Below are 5,686 nucleotides of genomic sequence, written 5' to 3'. Positions count from 1 at the left end.
CTCTGACTGTTTCATGTGATGGTGCCATCAGTGACATTAATCAATGTCAGTTATGTCATAATCAGTATGTGTTTTGCAGTCCCATAGTTCCCACAGTTTCCATGTACAAACAAACTTTCATTATCTTTGAACCGGGGGTTGATGTAATGGCGCTTGATCACTATGATCCGACATCATGTGACTTTTCAGGACCTTGCCTAATGGCGCTCATGTTTCCACACGTTTACATCATCCGTCACTCCCTCCGCCTCCCTCCGGATCTTATGACTCCTATATGCATTTTATAGCATCATAAGACCTCAACTAGGAAGAATTTCTGACTTCATTAATCACAAATACATTCGAAGAGTTTGGCTGTTTGATTAAAAATAAGCACGGTTGTTTTTCTCATCAAAATAGGTAAAAATATAGGCCTGCACTATATAGATACAGATAATAGACTAGGTTTGACAATAGCTGAATAATAATTTTATAACTTTATAGTCAATTTGTGCCTGTATTAGTATGAACTTCATCTTTTCTACATCACTACCTGCCCTGCCCACAATGACAACAGGATATACATTTTTGTTCTTGCAGTCTGCTAGAACATTGTAAATATTAAAGCTTCTCTGGAGTGCAAAATAAAATTGGGAACCCCTTTGTTACGGTACCCATAACCTCTAAACTTTATTCGACAAACTCTAAAAGATTGGCATCTCTTCTAATTTTGTTGACAGTCATGATTACCCCCCACTGTGTGAGCTGGACAGCTTAACTGACTTCATTTTGTTTTGAATAAAAATAAACATAGATACTAAAAATATATTTACAAAGTGCAAGATTGCTGGATCAAATTTAAAAAGTAGAAAAAACATGCCATACTTTACAAATCTGTAATTTCCTAAATCATTTCCTGAAAATAAGTATGTCGTAATATAATATAGGAGCGTTAAATTGGTAGTTAAGTCCCATTAATTGGTTGAAGATTCAGCATACAGGAAGTCAGCGTTACCGTATAAATAATACATAGATGAAGTTGCAACTTCATAAATCCAATAAAAATAAATAATAAAAATCCAACTTATAGAAATGCGTTTACAGAAGTGAATCTTTTCTGCTTTGCTCTGCTAGGCAGCCCATGCCAAAGATTGTTTTTAATGAAATTCAATTTTGGTGCATTTTTTTCAACAATGTGTTTATCCTCACTTTCCAACATGCAGTATTCAACGATGCTCCACTCTTCTCTGGTTAAATGTCAGACCAATTGAAGAAGGGAAACCTTACAAAAACTAGCTAACTTTAAAAAATAAATAAATCATCACGTAGCTTTTGACATCAACAGCATAGTTACTACAGCTCTACTGCAATCTTTTCAGTACATTTAGAGCAACAGCACTCTGGTCTAGATATTTCAGCAGTCAGATGGGAATCGTATGTTAAGGCTGCACCCTGTGCAGCAAGATCATATCAGATATAGATATGTTTTATTAATGCTGCAGATAGTTTTCATGCCAACAAGGTCATTCTTTCAGATTTTAATGTTTTATTCTTAGAAGGCAGAAACGTATATGAAGCAACACTTAAACCCATAAGACACTAAAGTATGCATTGAAATTTAAGCTGCAGCACTTTATAGCTGTATGTTTGTAGTATGGTTAATGGATAGAATTTGAAAGTCTTTCCCATGCTCGTCTAGACTTGTTCTGTGTTTTTCTTAAACTTCTCAACAGCAGGAAATTATAAATAAATAAATAAATAAATCATCCTCCAGTAGTTTTCAGACTTCACAGACCTGCAGAGGACCCCTGTCTGAGAATTAAGTTTGTTTTCTTTAACTGACTCGAGCTGCTTAAGAAGGAGCTGTAAAATACTCTGAAGCTAATCGCCTGGAGTAAACACACAAACAGCTAGTGAAGTTGTCTGCTCCATTAGCGAACATATCTGGCTCCCATATGGTCTGACTGCTGTTGCTTTCATGGAAAACTGGACCTCAAATATTTTATCCAGTCATGCTCTCAGTGCCAGCAAGGCAGAAGGCAAAACGTTGCACATTCGAAAAGTCTCACATTCTGAGTTTTCATTTTTTTGAAAAACATGACACAGTCGAGTAAACATGTTGGAGGGAAAACATTTCCACATGCAGCTGGAAAAGGGCGTTGGGAAAGTAATTTAAGCACTTCAAAGCAGCAGTGTTTTACATACTTTTTACAAATCTAAAAGTAATTTGACTTGTGATGCCAGATGTTCGTCTTGGTGCGTCTTCTCCTGTCACACTCTCATTGTGCACAGTTTTCTTTGCATTTGAAATCTGGTCAACTAAATGTTCAACCAGCACTCCTTTATGAGTCTTTGTCTCTTTCTTTTTTACCAAACAAAAACAAGTGAGTGCTGTTTTACTAGTTATATTTAAACTCCAGTTTTGACTGGTCCAACCCTTCACACGCCCCCTTCCAACGGTCCCACCCACTTTGCCACAACTCTGGTCCAACTTTCCTTCTTACTACAGACCTTCTTTGATAAATGAAGTCACAGTTTCCCCATCTGGCTGTACATTTTACCTCAAGTATTGTACTCTGCTATGATTCCTGTAGTAATGATCAAAATGACAAGCAACTAGAAGGAGTGAAGGAGTAAAAGCCACAAAGAGGAAAAATACACAATGTCCTTTTTTAAAATCTGTTTTGAGGTTTATTCTTGTGATATTTTTTAATGCTTTGCATCACGTGGGAAGGTTTGAGAGATTGGAAATATTCCCATATTTATTACCTGCGAGTGCATCTCAAGACAGATGCTTATAGGTTGTGTGGAAGGTTAAAATATACTGTGCACTGATAATATAGCTCTACGGGTTCAGTTACCTTTGCCTCTCGCTGCTTTTTTTTTCGGCGCATTCATCACGGACTTCTGCATACAGTGTGTTCAGTTCTGATGTGAGTCAGCCGTTAGAAGATAAGCCCCATGCCTCCACTCCACATCTCCCTTTTTCCCCTCTCTGAAATCCAAATGAGATTGTTAGCCACATACGCAGCTCCGGTCTTGTGCACTGTGAGGTTATCTGCCAGTGATACATTGCTCTGCAGTCTGTGGGAGTTTCTATGGGAGATTGCTTTTGGCTTCACTCAAAAGCAGTTTCTGTGTTCGTCCTGTAAGCAAACAATGGACTATTGTTGCTACGGATATACTTCAGATAGTCAAAGGCAGGAGTCAAAATAGACAGAGAATTTCTTTTTGTAACTGGTGAGGGAAAATATTTGAGTCTGGGGCCAGATAAGGACCACTTGTTGCCTCATTTTCATCCCTGTGGTTCAGCAAACCTTGTTTCTCCTACTGGGTTCTTACAGTAAAAGACGCCGACGCATGTGGTTTACTCAAATGTGGTTGCATGTTTTGTCTTCATGAAGGAGACCCGTATCCTTTTCCCGAAGATTTTTTCTGTACAGTTCATTACTTGTGGTTCAAACATGGCAACGTTTCCAGAGGCACAAACAATAGACGGGTTTCATAACACCTGTCTGTCAAAGCATCATTAATGTTTCCATCTCTCATCGCGTGTCTTTATCACCGCGCCGCTTTGTGACAAACAAACACTGTTGTTTGTTCAGCTTTCCAGCAGCTTGACACGGCAGCCCTGTGCAAGCTAACCTCTCCGCCTCCTGGTCGAGCTTTTCAGCTGTCAGGGATAAACCTGGCTGAGTTTATTTTGATGAGCATTTTCTCTACAGATGGGCCAGAGTCCTCAACTTGAACCACATGCAGAACGACTTCAGAGAGAGGGAATGCAGCAGAGGCCTCAAAACACACCACAGTGTGTTAAAACCGTTGGAGTCTGAAAACAGTATTTTCTTCATACCATTTCTAGTTTTTGAGTGAACTTTTAAGGTCAATGCAAGACATGGTTACATTACTCCATATTTGAAGATTTTATTTCAAACAACAAATGTTTAGTGCTAAAACAAATTGTCAAGTAAGCCATTAGTTAATGAACAGAAAATTAACTGACAACAATTTTGATGTAAAACAGAGGTGTCAGAGCAGGATTTACTGCAGCCTAAATGGTTTTAACTGCTTTGTTTTTGGACTTCAGTTTGATACTCCTCCATAAAAAGGTGGCAGTTTTTCAACCTGTTGCTCTGAACTGTTGTACTTGGCCAGCAGCACCAGGTAGGGTTTCAGACTAAACCCCCTTCCCCAGAGAAGTCAGTTACTTACTGAGGGCCTCCTGTGTTTGACGTGGAACGTATAAATCCACCCGGTTACGAAAGAGATCCAGCCTTTATGCTGCTCAAAGCTCCTACAGCTCCTTTTGAACTTTGGTTGGATCGCCTAACCGACTCAGGAAGCTGTTTCCTGCTGTCACGCCTCGGCTTCCCTTTCTGGCTGTTTGAAACGTCTTTAGCACTTCCTCTATAAAGGCCTACCTGAGTGTCAGAGAAGAACAAACATATTCGGATAGAAATCTCTATGGTGCCCATGCCAGAAAAATATCTCCACACGGTATTGCAAACCATTTTGGATATGAAATCAGACTGGATTTATAGAACAAACAATAAAACAGAGCTGCCCTGAGCTACAAATTTTCCAGCTTTACTGTTGAATTAAACGCACGGTCCATAATGCAAACTGTCCACCATCAAAATTCAAAACACAGGGCTAGATTCTTCTGTCATTCTCAGTCTGATTTAAAGATGGTTTAAGATCAACACTAGGCCATCTGAAGGAGAAGAGCTGCTCCTGCTTCATATTGAAAGAAGCCAGTTGAGGTGGTTTGGATCTCACAATGTGAGACCCGATGGCAAGCAAATACATATTCCACCTGACCTGGCAATACCACAGGATGGCTGGTTAAGAGTAAGATAGACCGTTTCAAATCCAACAATCACACTGACTTTACGCAGTGATTGCTCAGGTGAATGGAGGTGGGAAAGTAATGCAAGGTTTGATGTCTCCCAGCCTGTCTTTCTTCATTCTTCACACAACTATTTCTAACAGCAATGAATGCCTTTGAGGAGATTCTGTCCTGAAGTGTTCATCCCCTTTGTCCACGATGTCCGGCTTTTCACTCCACCTTGTTGTGTTGCCATTCCGCTGTAAACATTTTCCCTTTAGATGCATTCAGACATGTTGTAGGTTATTTAAAGTATTGTAAGACCTTTAGGCTCCACTTCATGTTCTGTGAATACAGTATAAATATAGGACAGTAAAATCCTGCCTGCTATTATCATAAACCACTATGCAATGTTTTGCCCCCTGGAAAGCTTTTACACACTTTCTGGCTCAGTTTTTATTATGTTTACCTATGCAGCTGTGGCTCAGGTGGTTGAGCATGTTGGCCATGAATCGGAGAGTTGATGGCCCAATTCCCAAACCCTAAATTGCTCCTGATGTGTGCATTCATCCATCCATTTTCTGCCGCTTATCCCAGGCCGGGTTGAAGTGGCAGCAGGCTAAGCAAGGTAGTCCAGAAGTACCTCTCCTCAGTAACATTTCCTCGCTCCTCCTTGGGGGAGCCTGAGCCATTCCCGTGCCAAATGATGCATGTGCATCTGGTGGGAAGAAAATGCATCTCACTTAGGTTGCACTAATGATTGTAACTGAATCAATTTTTTCACCTATACCTTCTAGCAACATGCTCCAGGCCAACAGCCTTCTGTTTTATAACCCAGTGTTGTTTTCATACTGAACACGACTTCAGCAGTTCCTGTTC

Source organism: Micropterus dolomieu, linkage group LG19 (assembly GCF_021292245.1).
Source record: "Micropterus dolomieu isolate WLL.071019.BEF.003 ecotype Adirondacks linkage group LG19, ASM2129224v1, whole genome shotgun sequence".
In the NCBI taxonomy this organism is placed as follows: Eukaryota; Metazoa; Chordata; class Actinopteri; order Centrarchiformes; family Centrarchidae; genus Micropterus; species Micropterus dolomieu.
Note: the sequence above shows the minus strand (reverse complement) of the source record.